Genomic DNA, 12185 nt, shown 5'->3' with positions numbered 1-12185 from the left:
AGTGCAGAGACTTTTTGGGATTCTCTCCCTCCTTCTCTCTCTGCTCCTCCTCTACTCGCTCTCTCTCTTGTGCGCGCGCTCTCTCTCTCTCTCTCTCAAAATAAAAAAATAAACTAAAAAAAAAAGAATTACATTGAAAGCAACTTTTTAGTTCATGCTAATGAGGCAGAGTGGAGCAAAACATAGGAGAGCATAAATAACTATAATTGTCCCCGATTTCTAATTTGCATTATCCAGTCATCAACTGTCTTTTGTAGGTGTTTGCTTCATAACAACGGAAACAAACCTTATTACCTCCGTTCCAGTCTGTGGTCAACTTTGGCTGAATCCCAAGCAGTAGAATTTGCTCCAGGCAGGACAGAGGGGGGTTCCTGCCGGAATACCCATCTGTCACGAATAGTTGGCTTTTGAGCACATGAAAAGCAGGTCCTTTTTTCAGTACGTGAGGGCAGCTTGCATTGTTTTAAGGTGACTCGACGATGGCAGTTAATGAGGAAAATGACTTACATTCCCTGAGTTTTAATTTTGTCATCCTTGCAACAAGAAGCTTTGGTGCTTTGGGCCTCTGAGATGTTTTGTCAGCTCTAATATTCAATAATTCCAACGCATTTCCAGAGCTAGAATCAGAAGTGTTGGATTTTTCTCCCAAATGCCCATTTCACCACTCAAGCCAAATTTCATCCTTGCTGAGACAAGGCCTAGAACGTCTGACCTATATCCCCGTCTCCCTGCTGTTATTTCAGCTGATAGCTGCAATTATTCAGATGGTGTGGGTTCATCACATAATATTCTTTGACTAAAGTCATGCTGAAATTCATTTCCCAACCATTTGAGATGGTTTAAAATACTGTAGGCTAGGGTGCATTCATTAAGTACTATAATTGCATTTAGATCAGTCATTCCCTCATTGCTTGTTTTTCTTTCCCCTTGCTTTCAATAGAAAACAAAGAATTCTCTCTCCACTCTGCCCTCCTGCCTGGTGCCTTCTTTAAGATCTTGGTCTGGCAGCTGCAGAATCTGTATGACAGCAACTTTCTGATTCCTGCAGCTGCTGGCTGTGTGCTCCCCAAAGCTCTGGACTGTGAACTTCATCCGAGATCTTTGTTGTCTCCATAGCAACTGGGACAGCCACAGATTCTGGCATTTTGGAAAATGAGATCATGGGCATGCATGCTATATCATAGATGTGTATGTTCCTGCTAACATTCATTCTGAATTCCTAAAAATCACGTAAAATATCACTGTATCAAGAGACCTTGTTTTGGGGAGACATTTGAGGTATCAATAAATTGGATATTTCTATTCTCCCAGGAATTTCTTTTTAGTGTAAGCCACATTGAATCTGAGCAAAGTACAACTGTGCAATTTTGTCCAGTTCTATTCTTCTAATTCCCTTGTGTTTGAAGATGGGCCCTAAAGTTGTGTAAGGTAAAGAACTTTCCACCTCCTTCTCCCTGGTTATTGTGAATGACCTACTAAAGGCTGTTGAAACCTTTGTGTCTATCAGTGTTTATGCTTCTTCCTGATTCTCTGACTGTGGTTTGTGCTGGTATGGAACTTCCTCTCCCTTCCTACCTTTGAGTTGTAAAGAAACAGTCAAAATACTGAGGTTTTTCTACCCATTTTTCAGATAATTTTGTATCAAGTAGACACTATTGAGTAGTTAGGATATTTCCAGGGTGCCTGGCTGGCTCAGTCTGTAGAACGTGCAACTCTTGATTTTGGGGTTGTGAGTTGGAGCCCCATGTTGGATGTAGAGATTACTTAAAAAACAAGTCTTCAATAGTTAGGGTATTTCATATTTAGAGGAAGCTCTCCAGAAGTAGAATACAAGTGTTTTATAGCATTACCACGGCAGGAGAGTTTATTTGGATCATACTGATGTTTTCTGGATGCATTCTGTATGCCAGGCTCTGCTAAGGCCACTTAAAAAAATTTTTTTTTAATTTATTTTGAGAGAGAGAGAGAGAGAGAGAGCGCACGCACAAGTGCGCTGTCAGCACAGAGCCTGATGTGGGGCTTGAACTCACAAACCATGAGATGATGACCTCAGATGAAACCAAGAGTTGGATGCTTAACTGACTGAACCACCCAGGTAACCCAAGGCCACTTCTCTCTTCTTCTTCTTTTTTTTAATGTGTATTTATTTGTGAGAGGGAGAGAGACTGAGTGCGAATGGGGGAGGGGCAGAGAGAGGGAGTCACAGAATCCGAAGGAGGCTCCAGGCTCTGAGCTGTCAGCACAAAGCTTGATGTGCAGCATGAACCCACGAACCCTGAGATCGTGACCTGAGCCAAAGTCGGAGACTTAACCGACTGAGCCACCCAGGGACCCCAAGGCTACTTCTTTATAATCTCCTAACCCTTCCACCCTGAACTAGGCAGGGCTGGTTGTCAACTGATGTCTCTTGTTATGGCTCACTAGGGTCTATGGCCAGTGTGACTTGTCAGTGACCCTTTTCATTGGTTTGTACTTGCTGGTACTTACATATTTTGAATATCACACTTGGAAAGAGGTATTAATATCCTTCTCTTTTAGAATCTAAAGAAACAGGCAAATTTACAAATTTACAGAAAAAGACTCTTGTAGAAAGGTATCTTTTCATAAATGATGAAACTATTTAGACTCACTTACTAGATTCATTTAGCTGCGGTGTTTCTGTTGTACATATCTGAGAGCCACTCTCCGTGAAGAGCCCATATAACCTTTACCTCTATGCCCAAATTTAAAGACAAGGATGTTTCTGTATTTTCATGTGAGTAAAACCCACAGACTCTCTCCTGGAGAATATATATTTTTTCCTCTTTTCTCTCCATTGTCACATGTGGTTACATTTAGAAAGAATTTAAGAAGATTTGTGATAAGACAAGTGAGTGAGATTTTGTGCTATTGATCAAATGTCCATGTGAGGACCTGCTGTAATAGTGATGGACGGGTAATCTATACATTCAGACTCATGGAATGTCTTGTGTTCTCGAAAGAAATTGGGCTAAGATGTTTGCCACAACCCCATTTGCTCAAAGGCTGAAATGCAAGCTGATGAGTAAACTTAGAGAATATAAATCGATCCTCCCATTTAGAGGAAGAATGGACTCGGTTGTCTCATCGAGAACATACGTATTGTGGTTCCATTTATAAATTTAGATTTTGGTTTGATCATTTTATTTTAAAAGCACAATGGGAGTTGGAGAGTTCTTGCGAGCCACTCTCTCCATGCCTGACAAGTGGATAAAAATATGTAATAAATCCAGTTGCTCTGAGATGGAAAAGAATTTGCAAATCATTAGTATTTTTAGAAAATCATTATACTTCAGACTCCTCACACGCCTTTGTCAAGTGAATACAATTCACAGACAATGTTAAGGCAATTTAAACACTGCGATTTTTGGTAGAGCTATGTTTAAGATGGAATCTATAACAACTGTTCAAAATGGCTAGTTACGTGCTCTCAGATTACAAAAGTAGCATTTATATGCTAAACATAAAATTACCCTGAAACCTTTAATATTAACTTTAAAACCTTCGGCAGTCTTGTAATGTGTGGTAGTCATTTCCAGTGTATACACATCCTTTTACGATGTGCCATTTCTCATTGCCAAAGAGTGGGAAATGCAGCCCAGCATTTGACTCCTGAAATTAACAATTCAGAAAACTCCAGGGGGAACCTCACCTAGAAATAAAATATTCATTTATGTTTTTATTGCTCATTACCTTAAACTGTTCCTTTGATGCATAATGTTAACATGATGATTAGTGACTCTATTTAGCCTTTCCTGTGAAAGAGCAAGAAAAAAGTAAATTTGTGATGAAGTTTAGCACTGAGGAAATAGCTATTCGTCACCCTCCCACGTTTACTGACTCCCTCAAGTGGGAATAAAGTGAGGAATCAGGGGACATGCTTTGGGAAAAAAGCAAGTGCTGCAGCGTGTATGTGTAGACTTATTTGCATATATATTTTATTTTGGAATGGGACTTTCAAGAAATTATGTGCTGCTATAGGTGACCTGAGAGCATTTCTTATGTGTAGTACTCAGTACAGCTAGAGAAGTGTGTGTTAATAGTCAATGTGAGGAAATAAACTGTGTTGAAGGATGGGAGTGGCTAGCAGATGGGTAAAAGTGGGCAGACAGGGACCCATAGTGGAAAATGGAGGCCCTTAGTAGCAACATTCAGAAGCACACAAGAACTTTGAGTCGAAAGGGGACTGGGCAAAGAAGCTGCTGTTCCCTGCTGTGGTCACCAGGGAGCCAGGTCTGTCACAAGGGTGGGGGAAGCACTGGAGGGGTAAACCCGGATCAGGACTCAGACTCATATCAATCCACCCGTCACGACATCCAGGATAATATGTTCTCGTGCGTCCGTATGTTCAAGCATATACAGTTAATCACTTTGCAGACCTGATTAGTGAATTTTTGTTTTGGTTTTCCAAAAACGTATTTTGATTTTTTTTTTTTTACTGACAATAGAAAAATCTCTCAAGTTTTTTTTTTGTTGTTGTTGTTGTTATAAGAGCACTTAACATGAGATCTACCCTCAGCAGATTTTTTAAAGGCACTCGCCCTGTTGAGAAGGAGCTTTCTTTTAATTAAAAAAAATTTTAATGTTTATTTATTTATTAAAAAAAATTTTTTTTTCAACGTTTTTATTTATTTTTGGGACAGAGAGAGACAGAGCATGAATGGGGGAGGGGCAGAGAGAGAGGGAGACACAGAATCGGAAACAGGCTCCAGGCTCGGAGCCATCAGCCCAGAGCCTAACGCGGGGCTCAAACTCACGGACCGCGAGATCGTGACCTGGCTGAAGTCGGTCGCTTAACCGACTGCGCCACCCAGGCGCCCCAATGTTTATTTATTTTTGAGAGAGAGAGTCAGAGCATAAGCAGGGGAGAGGCAGAGAAAGAGGGAGACACAGAATCTGAAGCAGGCGCCTGACTCAGCTGTCAGCACAGAGCCCGATACGAGACTCGATCTCATAAACCATGAGATCATGACCTGAGCCGAAGTCAAATGCTTCACCAACTGAGCCACCCAGGCGCCTGTACCCTCAACAGATTTTAAGTGCACGACACAGTATTGTTAATTCTAGGCACAATGTTGTATAGAAGATCTCTAGAACTTACTCATTTTATGTAACTGAAACTCCATGCCCATTGAAGAACAACTAATTTTCCTTCTCCCTCGGTTCCTGGCAATCACCATTCTCCTCACTGTTTCCAAGTGTGTGGTTACTCTTCGGTATCTCATATATGTAAAATTGTGCAGTATTGGTACTTTTGTGAATGGCTTATTTCATTTACCATAATGTCTCCCAGGTTTATCTATGTTGTCACAAATGGCAGGATTTTGTTTTTTCTTAAAGGCTGAATAACATTCCATTTTATATGTTTATATCACATTTTTTTTACCCATTGTCTATTGGTGGGCATTTGGGTTGTTCCTGTATCTTGGCTATTGTGAATAATGCTGCAGTGGACATGAGAGTGTAGATACCTCTTTGATATCTGGATTTCAGAGGCGCTTGGGTGGCTGAGTTGGTGAAGTGTCCAGCGTTGGCTCAGGTCATGATCTCGTGGTTCGTGGGTTTGAGCCCCTCGCTGGGCTCAGTGCTGACAGCTCAGAGCCTGGAGCCTGCATCGGATTCTGTGTCTTCCCCTCTCACTGCCCCTCCCCCACTCATACTCTGTTTCTCTCTCTTTCAAAAATAAATAAACATTAAACAAATTGATATCTGTATTTCAGTTCTTTTGGATATATACCCAGAGATTTTTTTTTTTAAATTTTTTTTCAACGTTTATTTATTTTTGGGACAGAGAGAGACAGAGCATGAACGGGGGAGGGGCAGAGAGAGAGGGACACACAGAATCAGAAACAGGCTCCATGCTCTGAGCCATCAGCCCAGAGCCCGACACGGGGCTCGAACTCCCAGACCGCGAGATCGTGACCTGGCTGAAGTCGGACGCTTAACCGACTGCGCCACCCAGGCGCCCCAGGGTTTTTTGAGTATATACTCAGAAGTGGGATTGCTAGACCATATGGCAGTTCTTTTTCAAAACCTGAGAGTAATTTCTGTGCTATTTCCCACTGTGGCTGCAGCATTTCACATTCTCATCAACAGTATACATGGTTCCCATTTCTCCGCACCTTTGCCAACACTTGTTATCTTTTGTCTTTTTGATACTAGACATCCTGACAGGTGTAGGGTGATATCTAACTGTGGTCTTGATTTTTCATTTTCCTGATGATTGTCATATTGGACACCTTTTCATAATCTGTTAACCATTTATATGTCTTCTTTAGAGAAATGCCTGTTTACAAGTTCTTTGCCCATTTTAAAATCAGGTTATTTAAATTTTTAAAAATGTTTTTATTTATTTTTGAGTGAGAGAGAGAGAGAGAGACAGAGTGTGAGCAGGGGAGGAGCAGAGAAAGAGGGAGACACAGAATCCAAAGCAGGTTCCAGGCTGTGAGCTATCAGAACAGAGCCTGACGCAGGGCTTGAACTCATGAACCATAAAATCATGACCTGAGCCAAAGTCGGATGCTTAACTGACTGAGCCACCCATGTGCCCCAAATCAGGTTATTTTTTAAAAAATAAAAAAAATGAAATCAGGTTTTTATTTTTTATTATTGAGTTGTAGGAATTTCTTATATATTGTAGGGATTAACCACTTAGCAAATACATGTTTTGCAGATACTTTCTCTCAATTCAGTAAGTTGTCTTTTACTCTGTTGTTTTTCCTTTGCTGTACAGAAGCTTATTAGTTTTACATAGTTCTCTTTGTCTGTTTTTGATTTTGTTGATGTCATATCAAGAAATCATTGCTTCCATATAGACATTGAGTCACTGCATTGTACACTTGAAACTAATGTAACATTGTGTGTCCAGTATAGCTAAGAAGAAAAGAAAAGAAAAGAAAAGAAAAGAAAAGAAAAGAAAAGAAGTCATTGCCTAGACTACTGCCAGGAAGCTTTCCCCTATGTTTTCCTTTAGGAGTTTTACAGTTTAAGATCTTACATTTAAGTCCTTAATCCACTTTGAGGATTAGTTTTTTGTGAGTGGTGTTTGATGGGGGTCTAATTTCCTTTATTCACATGTAGATGTCCAGTTTTCCCAGCACCATTGTTTGAAGAAATCTCTCAAGTTTTTTAAGCAGATATATAGACATCATTAAAAAACTAATGCCTAGACTGGTTGTGTTATACTGTTGCTATCCCAGTGGTATGCTGGGAAGTGCCTGTTCCGTATATGTGTGCACACACACATAGCTACATTACATACACACAACACATGTGCACACTCTGAAGGCAACCTGTGATATATGCTTGTACCTGCTGTGACAGCCACATCCTGTCAGTTCCAAAACCACAGGCTTTCTTTCTTCCTTGCAGAAGATTAAATCCCCCTCCCCCCACTTTTTTATGTATATACTATCATTCCTTAAGGCTGAGGATTCTTCTTTACTATAAAATGGAATGATGAATTACACATTGTTTCATTTCTTTGCTGTGCCTCCCAGAGAGACACTGTTGTTTTGAGGATTTTTATGCTGATAACTTTAGGGATTAAAAACAACTGATAAAACATTAGAGGGTATTCAGAGTTTCCAGTCTCTTCTTAAATGTCATCGTTTCTTGCTTTCTTTGGGGTGTCTTATGATTCCCTTGTTGGACTGCCTTATGGAAATATTCAGCTTTCCAATTTTATTATTAAGAGGCTCCAGCTCCTCAAATGTACTTCTACTTCTGACTCTACTTTAGTTGTAATTAAAGAATAATGTAATTTAAAGAATAAATGTACAAAGCTTAACAAAAGTATCTCAGTATTTCAAATGGGCAATTTATAGCTCTGTACCCTAGGCTAGGTCATTCCTTTGTGGTACTCATTAGATCATAGATATTCTGGTTTTCCTCTATATCTGGGCACTAGGTAGGATTTGGGGCACAGAGATGTCACACAGTTTGGCCAGTAAAATTGAGTGGGAAAAAAACATGACTCACTTCTGGGGTACTTCAAGCCAGTACATGATTCATAATGTTTCTTTTTTACCTAAATGATCATAAGATATCTGCTATTTTGGAGAGTCTATAAACCTGGGTCCTCAAGTGACCTTAATGAGTAGAGCCCACTGTGCTGGTCAGAGAATATAAGTAAATAACAAATTCTTATATGTAATCATTAGAACTTTAGGATTATTTGTTATACAGCATAACTTAGCCAAGCTGACTGATACACCATTCTACAGCAACTCTCTGCCTTGTGGAGGATGCTGTAATGTGCCTTTAAGATCCCCTTAGGACTGAGGCACTCATTTCCACACCTGTTGGGAATGTTGACAGCTGCATCCCTCTCTGGGAAATGTACTTGGTGAGGGGACAACACTGGCTCAAGTGTTCTCTGCTCCCCGAGAACAGCTTGCATCCAGTTGTTGGCAGCTTTTGGGTAGAAATGCGTGCCCCTTATTGTAGTTTAGAGCAACTCTAAAGGGCCATCTCAGCTCCAGTTCCCAGTGGATCAGTGGAGACCTTGCCTGTAGTGACATCACAGTGCAGCTTCTTGTTCCCCTCACCCTTGTAGGTCTTGATTCTGAGATTGCTCCTGACCTGACCTCTTGAATGCAGATTGCCATCTCGGGTACATCTCCTTGGCAAACTGAATGAAGAAAGTCCCATATAATAATCTTCAAATTTAGTCATTATTTTCACACTGCCTAATCATAAAAACACTGTAAAGAAAAGCTAACTTTACGTACTATATAAAGTAATTACACTGATCTTAGATAGTTAAGATTAAACTTTGTGGTGAACAATAAGTGAGAACAGTTTTCTTTATCTAAATGATGCCATCACCCAGCATTGAGCGCTTTGGTTCTTGGTTGAGCTCCTGTAACAAACCAGGTTAAGTCGTGGTAATATTTCATTACTGGCTAAGCTGCTCTATAAATGGAGCTCAAAAGAAAAAGGCAGTTTTAAAACATAGGATGAGGAGAGTTTGGGGTGTGATGCAAAGAAGGATTTCCAGTGGACTTGGATCTTGAAGTTTGCAAGAGCTTTGTTGTGATTACTCTTGAACTTGCATTTCTTGGGAACATTCAAACTTAGGGAAAAAAGTCATCTGTCCTGCTCCAGGCAGTACCTTTGGAAAACAAAGAAAAGGCCGTAAGGAGTGGCCTTCTGAGGATAACTCAAGAATTAGAGTGTCAGTTTAAAGGTAGCATGTCCATTTTGGCATGAATTTAGCTTAAATCCACGGGTAGCACTTCCATTAGGGATAACTCCCAGTTGTAGTTCCTACAGTGACTGCTCTCTGCTTCGTACTCTGTCACCTCTGAAAACCAGCAGGTAATCTATCACCATAGGCTGTGAACACCTTCCACTAATTTCACCTGATAGAACTGGGTAGAACACCACAAGTCTGTTGGTTCACATGAAAGTAGGTGTAACGATCTTTGTTTCTTTTGCTGCTTCCTGTCTCACAGGTCAGAAAAGCAGAGCCTCCGAAGAAAAGACTGAATTATGTCCTTTAAAACTAGCTGCTGTCGGGGAGCCTGGGTGTCTCAGCAGGTTAAGCAACTGACTCTTGATTTCAGCTCAGGTCATGATCTCATGGTGTGTGAGTTTGAGCCCCACATTGGGCTCCACACTGACAGTGCAGAGCCTGCTTGGGATTCTCTCTCCCTCTCTGCCTCTCCTGTGCTCTCTGTCTCTCTCCAAATAAGTAAAATAAACTTTAAAAAATTATTTAAAACATTAAAATAGCTGTTGTAAACTCTCACAGTTTTGTTTGGAAACTGGACCTGAGAACCATTTGGCAGGAAGAGGGTTGGATGGGAGCTGGTGATTGCATGCAGTATCCTGGGATGGATAGCCACCATGAGTGGAACAGAAAACACCTGCAGGGTAGTAGTTGTTCATAGTTTCCTTTGGAATAGAGCGTAGATACTGTGGTGATAGAAACCCAGAAGGTCCCATTTCAGTGATAGATTCATGTTTGCTGCATGTTGAGATTCAAACCCAGAGCTACGTATACCAGTTGGTTGATCTCAATATAAATAAAAGAATGGAATTTGAGAAATAGTCCAAATTAATATAAAGATGAGTGTAACCCATTTGGGGACAGAAGCCATAAATGGGTAAGTCTCTTTTATACGTGATAAGTAAATAAGAACAAAACAAAGCAAAACAAATAGAGCCTAGGGGAGAAGCTGTCGAATTAAAAGCAATATCCTGAAAACTCAGGAGAGTGAATTTCTAATATTAAGCAACTCCAAAAATATGAAATAATCCTAAGAAACTGTTTGGAATCCAAAATACGATGCAAGGCAACAAGCCAGAGAATGAAGCCCTATGAGGAAAATAGGGTAAAAAAATAAAGGGTAACACGAGGAAACAAGATGGATGAGATGAGAAAGGAACATAGAGAAGTTAAAGATGCAGTAGTAGAATTAAAAATGGGCATCAGAGGCAGTTAGGATTGAGGGGAAAAAAAGAAAACCTCCATATTTGAAAATTTATATAGTTAAAAAAATACTCCTAAGAAAATGGGGTTGACCATTTATGTGCTTACGAAGAAGAAAAAAAGATCTATAAAGCATGAAGGATTCAGTGAATTTCCATCAATATGTGCAACCCAGTATCCTTCCTTCCTTTTTTAGGAGACATAGCTCTTCATTTATTTGGGAAGCTCTTCTACCTGGCAACCTGGGATTGCCAATCAAATGAAACGTTGCCACTCAGTGCAAAATTAACCATGGGATTCAAGCTCATCAGTTATGATATCCATGCTCTGAATAGAGCTGCACCTGTGGCCCAAGCCAGACCAATGACATTCCTACCTGGAACTTCTGTCAGGCTATCAGGACAAAGAAATTTGTGTGTGACAGTAATTTGTGTCTGGAGTTGTTGGCAGCCATCTTTAATTCTACATAGAAAGCTTACTTGAATAAACCTAATAGTAAAGAGGATAGAAGAAGGTGTAGTGTGACAGTCTCAGTGACATGGTATGACCCTGAGTACAGCAGCCCTTGGGTCTTTCAACATATGAATCAATATTTCTTTTTAAAAATTTTTAAAAAAAATATTTATTTATTTTTGAGAGAGAGAGGCAGAGTGTGAGCTGGGGAGGGGCAGAGAGAGAGAGAGGGAAACACAGAATGTGAAGCAGGATCCAGGCTCCCAGCTGTCAGCATAGAGCCGATTCAGGGCTCAAACTCACAAAGCGCGAGATCATGACCTGTGCTGAAGTTGGATGCTTAACCAACTGAGTCACCCAGGTGCCCCCAATATTTTTTTTTCATTATATTAACTGAATTCAGTTTTTGTTGCCTGTAACTGAAATAAGCTGATACAATCTCAGTCCTTCCTCGGAAAAAGTATGCATCAGAAAATACTAGAGAAGCACTTACAGATTTTCAAGAAGAAAAGTGATATAATTTAAGAATGTTATACCAAACTAACATTTGTAGATGAATAGGGACTCAGAATATATGGCACCCATGAATTCATCCTAGACAAATGCTTGATGTCTTAGTCCAATTTATGGATGTTGATTCAAACCACAGAACATGACTTGGTTTACAGATCTGGTTGACCAGCTGCCGTCCACCTACTTCAAGAAGACTTGGATGACCCGCTGTGCCCACAGCCCCTCTGAGAAGGTCAGAGGTGGTATCCCTGTTATAACATGAGCCTGTGACACCAAAGTTGTGTAAACCAAGAATGGAGGATTTATACCGGTGGATCGTTCTGTGATCTACATCTCTGCCTGCAGTCAGCCCTCAGATGGGTAGTAATGGGCTTCCTATGAGATACTGTTGACAAATCTTAATAGGATACATTCATAAAGAGTCATCACACTCACAGAAGATCTATACTGATTTGAACAATCTTTTTCTATAAATTTATTTTTTTCTTAATTTTTTTCTTTAAGCTTTTTTTTAAATTAAAAAGGTTAACAGTAGACACATATTATTTACAAAGTTATACCTATCAATTTATACAGTTTATGCAATTTTGAATATACCATATAATCATCATAGGAATTTTCCTAATACATAGAAGTATTCATAGCAAAGATTAACTATGTCTAGACACTAACACTATGATCTCTGTTTTTCTACTTTTTGTTATTTTTCCATTTGTGCTACTTAGAAAAATGATTTTTAAAAGATAGTCAGCTGAAGATGAGA

At 39.9% G+C, this 12185-nt stretch overlaps 1 long non-coding RNA gene across 1 annotated transcript in view; it reads left to right on the top strand.

Annotated features, from left to right (window-relative positions):
* The window catches only part of LOC122477603, a 363494-nt gene that overhangs the window by 233838 nt on the left and 117471 nt on the right, over nucleotides 1-12185 (top strand). The gene's annotated exons all lie outside the window — the stretch shown is intronic.

This window comes from Prionailurus bengalensis, chromosome X (assembly GCF_016509475.1).
Source record: "Prionailurus bengalensis isolate Pbe53 chromosome X, Fcat_Pben_1.1_paternal_pri, whole genome shotgun sequence".
Lineage (NCBI taxonomy): Eukaryota > Metazoa > Chordata > Mammalia > Carnivora > Felidae > Prionailurus > Prionailurus bengalensis.
This window is presented reverse-complemented; position numbering and strand designations above follow the sequence as displayed.